The sequence below is a fragment of the Scleropages formosus genome, chromosome 6 (assembly GCF_900964775.1).
Source record: "Scleropages formosus chromosome 6, fSclFor1.1, whole genome shotgun sequence".
Classification (NCBI taxonomy): domain Eukaryota; kingdom Metazoa; phylum Chordata; class Actinopteri; order Osteoglossiformes; family Osteoglossidae; genus Scleropages; species Scleropages formosus.
In genome coordinates this window covers 8,499,695-8,515,405 of record NC_041811.1, presented here as the reverse complement: position 1 = coordinate 8,515,405, position 15,711 = coordinate 8,499,695, and the positions used below count along the sequence as shown (strand labels likewise).

General features: G+C 42.2%; 1 protein-coding gene across 2 annotated transcripts in view; it reads right to left on the bottom strand.

Moving 5' to 3' along the window:
* Positions 1–9,363, bottom strand: part of LOC108922696 (tenascin-like) — a 49,846-nt gene extending 40,483 nt beyond the window's left edge. For both annotated transcript variants that reach the window (XM_018732992.2, XM_018732991.2), the window contains exon 1: positions 9,251–9,363. The gene's annotated coding sequence lies outside the window, so the exon portion shown is untranslated. The remainder of the gene's footprint in view (positions 1–9,250) is intronic.
* Positions 9,364–15,711: the final 6,348 nt, after the last annotated feature.

Genomic DNA, 15,711 nt, shown 5'->3' with positions numbered 1-15,711 from the left:
ATTTCTCATGGCTTTTCCTTTAACATATTGTTTGTTTCATAACCTGAGATGGTAAGCCTACAAGAAAGCTCCTCTGCAAAGATAAGCTTTGTGTCATGCTGCAGCTTGTAAGCAATCAATAAAAGGAACATGAAGAGACTCTGGGACCTAGCAAAGACTATTGTGTTATTAAAATTGTATTATTATTTTTCAATCTGCTTTACCTAAGACTTGACTTTTACTCATTATTTGCCATCTATCTCCGTAATGCCAGTCAAAGGGCTGCATGGTTGTGTCTTCATAATCTTGAGTAGTTGCACTAGTTTAACTTATTAACAAATTAATACGACTGCAACTTGCAAATGTTGATTTGTTATTATGTTATTTATTTGTTATGTGAGCTGGTGGGCAGTCCAACCCGGTTCAGGAGATGAAAGAAAGAAAAAGGATAGCTCCCAGAGACCCTAGAGATCCTAACTGAATAATGACAGCAAGTTGTGCAAACTTAAGGGCTCAAGAATTATGAGGCAGCTGGTCTGAAGACTTTGGGGGTGGTGTTCTGGTGAAGGGTTTTGTGGTGTTTTGGAGAGGGAGAGTGTGGGTTTTTGTTTCTTTGGTTTTGTTCTTTCTGCTGCCCAAAAATGGGTCTATTTTGTTTTGTTTTTAATTTTATTTTTTTGTTTTTGTTCTGCTTGGTTTCAGTTAAACCTGTATTAAAATCCTACGGTTCTGCGCCTGGGTCCTGCCCATGTGGCCACTTCTGCCCCACAACAGGCCACAGTTAATATTTATTATCTATTATTATCTCAGTATAACCATGCACCTTGTTTTGTGTCATGTTAAGCCGGTGTTTGCTTGAATTTCCTTGCAGGGATTGATACATTTTTATCCTGTCCCATTCTATGTGCACACATTCACCTCTACATAAGTAAAGCACTCTAGTTCTAGCATTACATTTGCATTTATATTTATCCATTTTGCTGACACTTTTCTCCAATGTGACAGTGTTAAGCTACTTAGTTATTTACCTAGTCATAAAGATGGGTAATATTTTTCAATATTGTTTTTCTCACTTTTATAGACGAAAAGCTCAAATCAGAGCACCAACAGCAAGCTATAAACTGGAACAGGAAATGAACCTATAACCGTTACACCAGCTGAGAAAATCATCCGCTTCTTCACTGCCAGGTCAGGCTTGTTCACTTCGCCTGCGGAGGCTCTCAGGTGACAGGGTTCGACAATGGAATGACACGTAATTCGAAAATGGGTCATGGAATCCAGATCACCTGCCAGTTTGCACCAATTGGCAGCCTACTGCGCTGAGGTGAAATATACCGTTTGGCAGACGGTAAAGTGTGGATGTGGGACATATATCCAGTGACACCTGATTGTTCTACTTGAGCTGAACAGCAATTAACTTTAATGATGGGTTGCTAAATTCTTTATGCTGTGATTACTTTGCATTTTTCCAACTTAGGTTCTGATCATTTCCAAATCACTCTCAGTATTCTAATATGAGAAATTAACTCCAGTTGGATGAGAATAAAATCAGATTAGTATAACACAATACTCTTTCTTTCTTATGTGTTGAGCCAATAGAAGTGGGAGAAATAACACATGGAAGACACAGGGGAAAAGAATTTAAAAAAAAAACTAGAAGGGATATGAGTGCTAAACATCTCTAAATGGCAAAACCACATCTTCACTGAGCAGAAAACCCAGAAGGTATGCATTGTACCTGGTCTAGACCCAAATCTGTGGTAGAAGGACTTATTTCAGAACCCTGCTGTCCTTTTCCATTCAGTATCAGAAAGGTCCATGCCGACATCCCAAGAAGACACACCTGTTATGGATATCGATCATTTACCAGAGATGTTTCTTTTCGTGTCCAGCTGAAGTGATGCGAGTTAATCTGGAAAGAACTGTTTGATAAACAAGTAGCAGGTGTATACACTAGCAGTCCATCTGTTTTATCTTTCCAGAGTGTATCTGCAAAAAGTGCTCATTGGTGCTCCTACAGATCCCATGATAGCTTTCCTAGTTCACCTCTTTTATTCTTGCTTGTCTGTGAAGAGGAAAACTTAAAAACCTTAAAATGCATCCATCTTCATTTGCTGCACTTAAGCATATAATTATACTTTTCAAATTATTTGCCTGGTGGAACACATTTAGCTTTTTTTATCTAAACCCTCTGGCTATCAGTGGCAGGGGCAGCAACTGGTATAGTGGTTAAAACATTTTGCCTTGAGACCCCAAAGACTGGGCTTCAGTCATTCTCCTGTTGAGGTACCTTTGATCAAGGTTCTTACCCTGAACTAATAAGGTGAACATGACCTTGTTATAACTTCGTTTACGAAATTAACATTGCTTGCTTACCTTGGACAAAACAAAAGCATGAGATAAAGAATAGTGTCTGATGATGGTTTTAAGCCAGAAGAAAAACCTGCATTTGCAAGATCTGCAAACCACGTGGACAAAGACTAGGAAAGCCTGACCTTAATAGTCAGTTTGTTGAAGATCGCACTGAGTTTACTTATCAGGCCTCGGTGGTTTTGTAGGTCATCTTTAGACACATGGCTTCAGTCTCTATACACTTTGTGTGGTGCACTGCTGAGTGCTGAATGAAAAGCCATTCATTGACAGAAGGATAGCCATGACAGTGAAAGCTTTTAAATGCACAATGTTCTTGTAACATGCCTGCAGTCAAAACTGACTAAAGCAAGAAGGAAAAAAACCTCCTTTACGCATCTGTGGAACCCATCAAAGTGAAGCTCTGAAGAAAATGAAAAAGCTGTGATGGCAAAAATGTTTAGGCAGCATGTAATAATTGTTACATTTATTCATTGAATGTATTTATTGAAGCAAATCATGTTTATACCTTCTGTATCTGGAGATTTAACTGAATCTGAGATTATATAAAATGGATGGAATGGTTTGTAAAATTTTGCATAGTTACATGTTAATGATTCATTATTATAGATGCATGCAAAAGTCAGTGGTTGCTGTTAAGACTCTGGTTATGCCCTACAAGACGGTTGAAAAATTTGCAGCCTGATACCGGCATGACCTGATCACTCCATATATTACAGCACCTTCTGTACTCCTGCATGGTACATGGACCCACTCAGAAGGAGTTAGAGAATGAAAGTCCACTGGTTCTCACTTTTGATCTCTAGGTGACAGAATGAGGGAGGGTGTGGTGGTGCAGCGGGTTTGACCGGATCCTGCTCTCTGGTGAGTCTAGGGTTCGAGTCCCGCTTGGGGTGCCTTGCAACGGACTGGTGCCCCATCCTGGGTATGTCCCCTCCCCCTCCAGCCTTGCGCCCTGCGTGTTGCCGGGTTAGGCTCCGGCTCACCATGACTCTGCTTGGAATAAGTGGTTTCAGACAATGTGTGTGTTTGTGTATGTGATGGAATGAACTCCCTCTATCCTTCAGAGCTGCTGAAACCCATTCAGAAATTCCATCATTCAGGGTGTTGTTTATATTTTCTATGAATTCCATACGCAGACACTTGTGTAATGTTCTCTGGCAAACATGGCAGGATCATTGTGTACTTTAACAATTACTTCTGCATGTAAAATTCTTCATTTGTTCTTGAATGCTTTTTTAAATACACTGAGTTGCAAAACACTTTGGAGAGAAGTGTCTATCCATTGCACAAATGTAAATATCACGGATCGAGGCAAATTTTACTCCTATGTGGTGTTCCAACAGCCTTAGTGGGTCTGTGACCATTTTGTAAGGCAGTAAACACCCCAACGGTACCTAGTCCTGCAGTCGTCAAGTATCTTCTTGCACTGTGCTTGTGGGGAACAGTTTAAGATTCCAGCACACAGCATGTGGATATATTAGTGGCTGACATTAATTTTCCAGCAGCAATGAGTGAGTTCTGAGACTTGAGATTGTGTTGCCTGTTGAACTGGGAATTCCCAAGTCCTGTGCCCCGTGTAATACTGAACGTATTTCCTGAACAAAAAACAAACTAGGCTCATGGGAATTTAGAATAATTTCAATTTTCATACTGGTAATGAAATTTGGATTTCTAAAGCGTATGGATATAAAAATTAATTGCCTGTGAAAACATAATCGGAACTGAATTATGAATTATGAACCTGGGGGGCAGGTGATTGAGTTTTAGGTAGCAGGTAGCCACCTGGGTTAACAAATAGTGCAGTGGCTCGTGGGGATAAATTTAAGATGTTTTACATGCCCATCAAGACCATGGCCCCACTCTACCCCTACCCCAACTAATGAAGTCTCCAGCTTAGGATTCTCACTCTGCATTGCCCTACCATAAATTTAAAACTGATGATGTCTTTCCCTTCCATTCTTCGCTCAGCCTCTCCTAGCTAGACAGAAATATTCTTTCACTCAATTTTCCACTCAAAACAATGAAGTCCAGAATTAAAATATTTTCCCAGCATCATTCTGAGTTTGATGAAAATCACCCCCCCATTCTTCTCCACTCATCCTATTGGGAATTCTAGCATGATGGACATGTGGTTCCAGCTGCCTGCTGTAAAACCCAGTCTAGCAATATCCCTCAGTGTATATTTCCACCTTGTGGCGAGTTGAAGCATCCCTTGCTGGCAGATTTGGTTATATTTTGTTGTGATCTTTGCCAAAGTCTAGTCTGGATCCTTGCTGTTCAACATCTTACTAACACATCACTCAGGCGGTCTTGTGAAATTTGAGCGCAGACAAATTAGACAGGTTCTCCACCTTCTTGCAGGTATCATCTGTCACCAGGGCAAGTCTTTTGTCACTGTCAAGCAGGGGTTTACATGGGGGAGTCAAGGCAACTAGGTGTTTGCTAAGGGTGACTAGGAGTATGTGTTAGGGTGGCATGGCTACCTACACTTGAATAAGCAGATGGTGGGGGGGTGGTGCGACTCCTGCCTTGGACAGCCTGTCGACTGGGACCGCTGGAAGATCTTCCCCGTCCTTGGTGCTAACTGTTCTGTCTCAACAAGTGCTCTACAGGCATTCACGTCAGAGATACCCGGCAGACAGCCTTCATCATGGGTCCCCAAACTCGTAAAGTTAAAAGAAACATGGAGAGCACCAGAACACTTGATGACTTGTGTTTCATTGCATTTCACAAGGGTTTAACTTTCATTTTACGCTGTAAGTCCTGGAGTAAAATGAAAGTTATCTCATTATTTGTGTATTTAATTTGTTTGTCACAGTATGTAATCATTTTAAATGTATAAGATCTGAATTGGAAATCCTTATTTAATTTTGGGTTCGTTGAAGGTGTTCCTCTGCAAAATACATGAAAGAAATCGATCAAGGAGGAGGCTGAAAATGATAAAAAAATCAGTGTGTTTTTAAGCTATAATCCAGAATTAGCACTATTACTCCTCCTTGCCCTGGCAGAGGGGAGAGAATTTTCCCCGCATGGAAACGGGGCGAGGAATGTTGGCCCCACGTTCTAGACATCTGTTTTGCCTTGTCTACAGAAGAGGCCTCAGCGAGAGGAGTGCACGCAGCCCTGTCCATTAGCTAAATTACCCTTTGGCCAAGGGGCACAGCCTCACCAGCCTCACTGCTCCCGTGCCCCTGTAGGTCTGCAGGATCCATCTTGGGGATACCATGAAGTGCAAGTTGTGGGGAGCTCAAACTGGAGACAAATACATAACGCAGCTGCACCCACTCCAGTAAAGTCCCATTCACCTCAGATCCTCTTGGTCTGTCAAAACCCCTTCCTCCTCCCACGTTAGTAACTCACAAATGTTAAAAAAACCATCTGGGCATCTAGCAGTGCAGAAATGCAAGATCGCTCCTGGGGAGTTCTCAGTTTACCCACAGTAGGCAAGGCAGGCTGTTGGGCACCTCCTGTCAACTTGGTCACCTCTGGAAGAAAAATCGGGAGTCAGGAGGAACTGTTAAAAATGATTGAATCCATCAGTTGCCCAGTAAGACAACTGGAGATGCTGTGTGAGAGGTGTTCTAATAAAACCGAATGAGCGGCACGCAGATTTCTGAGAAGGTATTGCACAGTGCAGCCTGGCCAAACAAATTTCATGGGGAAATCCTTCACGGTTTCATAATGCAGACCATGCAGAACCCTACGCTGCGGTGCCAAAAACCTCTGTAGTTCACCTGTGTCAAGACAATGCTTATTATCTGCTCATAGAAAAATTAAATACCTGTCGACCAGCAATGATGATCACAGTATATTAGACTGACATTAGTTACACATAGATTTACGACTGCATGAATCTTAAAGAAAGCAGTGCATCCTTAATTTTCTAGTAAAAGGAAAAAATTGTCAGTTTTCAATCCCACATGCACATGATATTGAGGGAGCCTGAAGATCCTGGGTTCAAATCTCTGTTCCCACTGTAGGACATTTGATCAGAGTACCTGCCCTGAATTGATGGGTAAATCATTGGAAAACTGATTGCGTAATATTATAACTTGCCTTCGACAAAAGTATCAGTTAAATAACAGTCAGTATTAAATGGTCCTGGTTGTGTTATTAAAAATAATCAGTATTCTGTAACTATTTAATGCTGTTGTCTCTGCATTAGATTTGACTACTGGTAACCTGCATCAACTCTTTTCCACAGAGATCATCTTATTGTTGGGATTTTAACTTTTCCCATACCCAAAGAGACTAATCTAGGTCAAGCAGCAGGTTTTCCTGCCACAATTAAAAACCAATTCATTTTTGCATTAAGTGCAATAAATAGGGAATAACCTTTGGACTTTTGTGCAGTGTGAATTCTTTCAAACTGTATGCAGTGGAATGCAGAGGTTATTTATCGCTTGCTGTTGCTCATGCCCATATCAGATCTGTACAAAGGACAAATTTGTCTCCAGAAGCATAATGACCCCATCTGTATCCTGGTCGCATGTGCAACAAATTATACGGCCTTGTCAAGACATTTTTAGCGGCCAGATTTATTGGATGAGCAGCAGAATTCCCTGTTTGTATGTGTTGTCGTATATCCTGTACATATTGACAAAAGTGTGGTGCCTACAGCATAGCTGAAGATTTGTGTCACTGTAGATCATCACTGATACATTATGTGAAATTCATCACATTCTGCTGACAGGCTGGAAGGAAGATTGTTAATGTGATAAGAGATAGAAAGAAGCAGGTTTCGGTTTCATTGATCGATTGTATCTTGGCTGTCAGATTGTCTCCAAAGAGATGAACTAGCTGGAAAAAGCCTACACAAGTTCAAAGAAAGAACCTCAAAATCAACACACAGCAGTGTAATCTAAAACTGTAAAATGCAAACTTTTTTACATTCCCCATCACACTAACCTGTTCATGCATCCATCAACCTATTATTGAAATCTGCTTAGTACAGAACTGCGGTGGACCAGAGCATATTCTAGAAGGAAACAATGTGAGATAGAACACTCCCTGGAAGGAAAAGCAGTTCACTGCTGAGCAATCATTCACATACATTCACACACATAACGAGCATTTTAGAGTCACCAATTCACCTGAAACATATGTCCTTCGGCTGTGAGGGGAAACCAGAGCAACAAGACGAAACCCACTGCAACATGCGAATAACATGCAAACTCCACACACTCAGCTAGAGTCCCACATCTGATTCCAGGGCTGTGAGGCACCAGTGCCACTCCCTGTAACACCCTCCCACCCATAATCAGTCAATATTGATCACAAACTGGATTGTTCATGATGCTTTGACTTTTAAGTCCTTTTAACAAAATGAAAGAGTCGAAGAAGTGAGAGCATAGGCATCAGAGCAACATCTTGGCCAACACCTCCTTCAAAGTAAAAATGTGACCACCGAGGGATCTCGTAGGACCTTTTGGAGAGGTGATGCTACACAGGGGAAACCTTGTCTCTCCCTGCTTCAGGGCTCATGCCTGAGTCAGCGGTACCAGAGATGTGGAGTCATCCATAGATTAGAAATGGATACAAAAAACTGTACGGCCACTGAAATAGAAAGCTTACCTGGTGGTATGTGAATGGTTAAAATAAAGCACCAGAAAATTCTGTGGTTTATTTGAAAGGGAAGCTTTAATGCACTCCCACAATGAGAAAGGAGGTCACACCCTTGAGCGATACACATCACTTCAACAACTCCAGTAAATATTCATCTTCTTAAATGGGTAAAATTGTAACGATATTGTACGCAAGCCACTTTGCACATGGAAATCTGCTAAGTGTGCAAATTATAACTGACACTATGATGAAACCAAATAAAATTATCAATGTCTTTCTGTTTATAGCATGATATTCCCTTACAGCTGTCTATGTGGCTTTCGGCTGCCATATCCTCCTACCGATGTGGATTTACTCCACTGTCCCTGAATGTGGACACCCTAGGATGGATTCCATGTCATCTAAAATTGATACCTCTCTCCATACTCAGAGCTCCCTTTAAGAGCTCTCAGAGTGACATTTGGGTGCGCTTAATCCTGTAGTCTGCATCCAGCATGGTCCTGTCAATCTGACCACCCATCCAACGTGCAGTGACAAAGCCAGGAAGGGCATGGTGTGCAGGATCCAGCAGCTGAAACCCCATGATCGCACAAGATATGTATACCATTACAGCCCTGCTCTTTGACGCCATCAAAAACACTACCATCTGAGAACTTCCAACTATGCAAGATCTGCTTGGCAGCAGAACCCCTCCCACGGTGATAGACGCTCAGGGCAATCCCACCACATGGGCCATTTCTCAGCCATCAGTGTGTGCAACAGCAAAAATCAACATTTTCTTTTGTCACATACAAAGGAAATCAAGTTATATACAAAAAGGTCCATTTCTGAATGGAGGCAAAACCAAGGAGTTGCAGCACGCACCAGATATGTTAACAACATCCTGTATAAACCATAATTAGTACTATTTGGAGAGTCAGCAACACGCTTCATTGAAACAGCTAATTATAGACTCGACTGTACATTCATACATTCAGTTTCAGTATAAAACATTTTAATGCATAATGAATTGCATTTATACATTTATACATTTATACATTTGGCAAACACTTTTCTCCAAAATCACACATAGCTTGATATACAGGCTGTAAGATATCCTGAAAACACTTCACTCAATGAACCAAGAAATTAGCATTAATAAACGGATATTTACTTTTTATGGAAAAATATAACACACTCCGTGTCCCTGCAGGAAAAGCTCAAAATCAAATTTTCCCAGTTGGACAGCTCCACTGTTATACAGTGTTCTTCACATTAAATAGGACACTTTTCATTCCGGGTTTCTACACAGAGAACTTCAATGCAGATGAAGAAAAGCATCTCCCTGGCTTACCTCGTGCTGAGCTCCCGCAGTCAGTCCACCGGGCAACACTGAAGTACAAGAAAAGAAAATTTTTAAAAAATCTCTGAGAGAAGTGGAAAGAAATGGTTCTGAATAATTGCTTCTCCCTTTGTTCTGAAGAGGTCCCGTTCATTTGTCCCTTTTTTCCCCCCTCCGAGACTTGCCTGTTCCTTCCACCTCGGGGAGCCAGCTGATGCTGCTGACTGAGAGATGGTGAGTGAAAGAGGACGTGGAGAGAGGAATCCCTCTCTTTTAATAACAGTCGGACCCTGCTCCCCACCAGAGCTGTTAAACAGCCACCCCCTTTCACACACACACACACACACACACACACACACACAGAGTGATTTGAAGTTGGGCTGCTGCCCGGTAACAGGACGCCCCTGTTTTTATGTGCACAACAGACAGATCGTAGCGAAGGAGAGAGCGAGAGAATGTCAGCGGGAGAGAGAGCATGTATTTGGGAGGCATATTGCGCTGCATTTAGGAGCAGCACACAGGACACATGTATCCCAGTAGAGATGCTGCTGATGAAAAAGAGTCAGGGAAGCTGTTAAGCCCTTGAGGAGAATCCCAGATCCCTTTTGGTCCCTCTCCGGTTCATGTGTACATGACTGACTCTATCCCTTAACTTGATTTATTACAATATATTATTATTGTTGATTTACTTGCATGGCATTTTTAATCTAAAGGTACCTGCGTACACCTTTGCCCCATTTGCACAGCTGGACGTCTACTGAAAACAGAAGGTTCCTGTTTGGCATTTAAATGCTCGGTCCTTTGGTCCGAAAGTCTTGTTTCTTAATGAGTGCACCGCCTGTCGTCTTTATGTAGTGGCAAGGACATCTGCAGTGCTTGAAGAATAAATCTACTGTGCAATTCCATGATGGATATATCACAGACTACAAAATATGCCTAGAAGAAAAAAATCCTTTTGGCCATTACAAGTTCAAATGGCCATGGTAAGACACCACTGTTTCCCCAGCAGTGAACACAGACAAAGTGCAGATCCATGTATTCCATGTCTGAGGGAGACATTAAATCTTAGTGAAGCAAAGGAACATGCCTCATGGACACCCCGGTGAGCGCAGCATAGTGGGTGGGAGGGCAGAGCAAAATCTGATCTGGTTCTGCCCTTGTGTACAGAAGTGGTTGTTGACCATGGTGTTGGCTGTAAGTTTAGTCTACAATTAATCTCACAGGTATTATCCTAATTGCACTGATTTAGTCTGTCTTTGAAAAACTTTTACATCTATCTATTTAGCAGATGCTTTTCTTGAAAGTCATGTACAACTCAATGTACAAAAGTTTATTCAACAGCAAAGAGTTTTAGCTTTACATTTACATTCATTCATTTAGGGGACCCTTTTCTCCAAAGCGACGTACATCTCTCAGAAAAATACAATGAATGTATTACAGACAAACTGTGAGGAACAAAGGGAACTCATTCCCTCACACCTGCCACCAAGCAAGATTTGATGAGCATAGCATCCTTGCTGTATGTAGGAAGTGATCAGGTCTTGTAGTTATTGGAGCGCAGATCCTTTGACCGTTCTGTAGGCCGTACCCAGAGTGTTTAAACTGATATGGGCAGCCACAGGAAGCCAATGGAGAGATACAAGGAGAGGAGATACAAAGGAACACTTTGTGTTTTAGATGCAGAACAGTACTTGTTTATGGCAATAACTCAAATTGAACGGCACCTCTGAACAGAATAAACAAGCACAAATGAATTGCGAACTCAAAGTACTTTCAAATTCTCAGATTTTTTTTTTGTCTTCTAGCGTATTTCTCAGCTCTTAGGAACCACTGGAAGATTTAGTACCCAGAAATTAAGTGACCTGTATTTATTTCAGCCAGCGTGTGTGCGTGTGTTTGTGTGTGGATTTATTTTGCTTGCAATTATTTTTCAAGCTGTTTGTGGAGTTGTCAGTTGACCACGATAACTTTATCTGACATTCGGAGACTTGTCATCTCCACAGGAGTCTCAGCCTAGACTCTGGATCCAACTACCAGCTCACAAGTTGCATTCCTCATGCCCTCAATCTCACCAAGACCAAGTGACTTCTCAGATGACAACTGTTCCAAACGTTCCCAGCCTCCCTGTTTGGTAGCGTGATGCCGACTGACCAATCAAATGACAGTTACATCAGCTGGCTTGCTGGGATTTATCACCAGAATCATCAGAGAACCAGAAAAAAAGTACAATTTGCCTAATTAATACCAGCATTCATTTCAAATGGAGCCTTCATTGCACTTTCCAATTGCAGAGACTGGATTTATAACACAGTTTTCCTTTTATAAAGATTTTTCCACACAAGAGGCCACTCCATTTAGAAAGAGAAGCAAAAATTGAGTAGGGCCTAATAGTGAGCAGCTGATGAAACAGCGGGGGATAATTTCCTGCGAAGTGTGCAGGCTGGGCACTGGTGGTGCCTGGTGCTCCGAAACTGTGGGAAAGTCCTACAGCAAAACACGAATGGACAGACATGTAGAGATTGGTGAGCTATTTGGCTCAAGGCCTTGAAACTTAATGGAGCGCCTGGGGACCTTGGACTAATAGTTTTGACTCCTGCTCCCTCTGTAGTACCGTTAATACTCACTCTGAATTGATATGGTAAAAATTATCCAGCTGTATAAATGAGTAAACCCCTGTAAGTAGCTTTGTGTACAAACATTTTAAGTCACCATGGAGAAAAGCATGAGATAAATGAATAAAGAATAATAACGCAAGCCACAGGAAAATAAGCTGACAGCTGTAGCACCTGAGCTCTGGTGACTTTACCTAACAGAGGCAGGTAGATGGGCAATGGCAATGGCCACAGGTGGTATTTTGGGGCACACTCATCCTCCTGTCCCTCTGGTATCCTACCAGGTACGGTGCATTTCAGACTCGCCCACAGAAACATTTTTTTCAGATAACAAACTCTCCATGAAATCCTGTCTTGAGCAATGAACTCCTGGAGGGGAACATGAACATGCATAGATGTGCATGTTTTTGGAAGAGACTGGTTATATTACATTACACACACACTTTCTGAACCGCTTGTCCCATACGGGGTCACGAGGAACCAGAGCCTACCCGGCAGCACAGGGCGCAAGGCTGAAGGGGATACAACCAGGATGGGATGCCAGTCCATCACAAAGCACCCCAAGCAGGACTTGAACCCCAGACACACTGGAGAGCAGGACCTGGTCCAACCCACTGTGCCACCACACCCCCCTTGGTTACATTACCTTCACACTTATTAACTTAGTTGATGTTTTTCTCTAAAGTGACTTACAATTATGAACCCATTTATGCAGCTGGGTAATTTTTCTGGAGCAGTTTAGGGTCTTTATCTTGCTCAAGGCTCCTACAGCTGGAGGTGAAAACCAAACCTATGACTTTTGGGTTCAAAAGCAACAGCTATAACCACTACACTACCAGCTACCCCTGGAGGCGGTGTTGGAGAAAACAGTGTGACATCAAGCCTTTTCTCGATGCTATACATCATCCGCAGAGAAGAGTTTCCCTGACAAAAGGATGTACGTATGCTTTGCAAAGCACCCTCTTGGTCTTTCAGCTTATTGCCGTGATGTAGGTTTTTGCAGCTGGGAAGTAAATACCTGTTTGCGAAAAAATGCTCTCAGTGAACCCCTTTTTGGTTTTCCCCAATGCAGATTTGACTTAGAGGTGCCGAACATAGGTTTGCTCATAGCTAAACTAAAACTAAAAAATAAAACAGTCCTAATAACTTCACACATATCACAGAGAAGGTTCATCACCCTTCCCTGAACTCTCTCCAGAGGGACTCAAGTGGCCTACAGGTAACTGATGGATGACACAAGGTCACTGACTCCTTAAAAATTAAAAGCCAGCAGGTATAAATTCAAGTAGCTGAGAAAGGGTGCTGTGAATGTTTCTCAGGGGCAGGTGGGTGGAGGGTCAGCAGAAGAAAAGGCATCTAATAAGAGGGCCACTTGACACCCAAAACCTAAACTATCAATATTGCCTTCATCTAGCACTTTTGTTTTCCCCCCTGCCAAAGGCCTTAATCTTCGCAAAGCTGGGCTCACCATCCCATGCCTTTGACGGGGACCAACTCACAGCACTTGATGCGAAAACATCTTAAATAATAATACATTGCTCTTAATCTTACACTGCACCCTTTAGTAAGAAAGCTTCAGTGTAGCTATCTAAGGTCGGAAAGGAATCTGAGTTAGTTAATTCAGTAAACTCACTATGCTATATTATACATCAGTCATTTTCAATAAAGCTATTCTAATGCAAGGCTATGGCAGTCCAGACTCTACCCTGGGAACACAGGGCAAGGGTATAGTCTGGATGGAATGCCAATCCATCACTGGAATCACAATGATGAAACACGATGGCACAAGCAAGCTGATAACACTACATAGTATCCATTGGAAGTTGCTTTGGAGAAAAGTGTCTACTAAATAAATAACTGAAACTGCATTAATTTATTCATCCCCTTTTAGAGAGATTAATTTTTTCCTCCTCTCCACTTCAGCATTCACTGTTAGTTGTCGTTCAGGAAGACACTTGAGGAGTTTACCCAAAAACCCAAACAGTGAGAACCATCGAGAAAAAAGCAGCTTCTTCCCTGAAACCAAAGCTTTTCAGATTGATGGTATTCATCTGTTTGGCAGTCACCACGGGCACTATAAAAAGGCAAGGACCTGCAGAATGAGAAGGAGTTCATGCACTTATTAATGCACATTGGGGCAGCAGGTGGTGTAAAGGTTAGAGCCATCATTTTGTAGTCAGGCGGTCCTAGGTTCAGGTCCTCACTCTTGCTGTAGCACTCTTGCACTTGTCCTGAATTTACAGAGCAAAAATTTCACAGCTGCATAAACAGGTAAATCATTGCAAGCAGCTTAGTGTCACGTCCACGCCCGCACCTCAGTCGACAAAACCTTACTAACCACTCACCTTTGAAAGACCCTACTCAGCTCCTGTACACTTGTGGAATCTTATTTGAGACAACCGCCCTCTTGTGCTATGTCCTGCTCTTCCTCATCCCTTGTTTTCAGTATCCGGTCTCCGGTTTTTGACCCTTCGCTTCGTCCCCTGACCCTGTCCTTTGACCCTTGCTTTCACTCTGCCTGCCGATCAACCAACCCTTCACCGGTCCCCGACAACGAGAATTCACCTGACCCCTTGATTCCAGATGGACGATCCTGCACTTGGGTCCAGCTGTCCCTGCGTCCTCGGTTCCTCGTAACACTTAGCATGCAAACTTAGTTAATTCATTCAGACAAAGGTGTTGACTGAATGAATGAAAATACAGCAACTAGGCAGGGTTGAAGTTCTTTACAAGATGTTGGTGAATCTACATCGAACAAACCAAAATCAATAGACATCCATTTGCTTAGTCTGCAGGGTATTTAATATATCACCACAGCAAACTTGTAGTCAGGTGCTTTTTCAAGAATTCCAGGCCAATAGACCCCTACAAATCTGAGATTTTTTTCTCCAATGCTTTCCAAAGACCCCTCATTTGAAGTCCCCATGAATATCTTCATCCCTGTAATTTATCATAGCGTATCTGTAAGCAAGGTTCACCAGACAGGACAGTCCTTTGTCAATGCTGATTAATGACGTTTTGTATGACTTTACGCAAAGTTTCCCTTTCCCGAACGGGGTGACATCATGTTTAGACTCTCAGTGGACTGGCCATAAACATAGTGTTACCAAACAACACCAAACACATTCAAAACAAACACACGTCTGGCTATGCACCATTACATACCATTTAACAAACCGAAAAGCAAAAAAAAGCTAAAACATCAATGGTTTACATCAAGATAACATGGTGGGGGAAGAGTGGAGTTTGGCTTTGCTATATCAGGCCATGCCGCGAAGCCAAATGCTTCTTGTTTAATCGTCAGTGCAAAAGGCGACATGTGCAAACCCAATTGCTGTGCTCGCCTGCATAATTAAGTCCTGATATAAAGGAGCTCATTTTTAAACATCAGGGAATAAATATTTATGCTACACAGCTGTCCGATAAACAAACAGGGCTGATCAAAACATGTGAAGTCAAATAAATGATATACCCCCTGCCCTCACTGACTGGCTCTTGAAAGAGGAATCACAGAGTATGAAGAGTTGTGGTTAGATTGGGGCATTCATTGGGAGTGCTCAGAGGGTTTGAACGACATGCATGTCACTGGTCACACCTCCATCCTCATGCACCTTGTGCCCAGCTGCTTTTTGTTTCTTCTGTGACAGGATGTGGGGTCCAGCTGTGCTGGAGCAGGCAGTATAGATGTAACAGCCATATCATCACAATCAAAGGATCCAAGTTCAAATCCCTTTTCCTGCTAAATACCCCTGATCAAGGTACCGACCCTGAATTGATTGCCTAGAAGTATAAATTTGTAGACAATTTTAAGTATCTAAGTGTGCAAACATAGTAATTTTAGGCGTTTTGGACAAAGGTCTT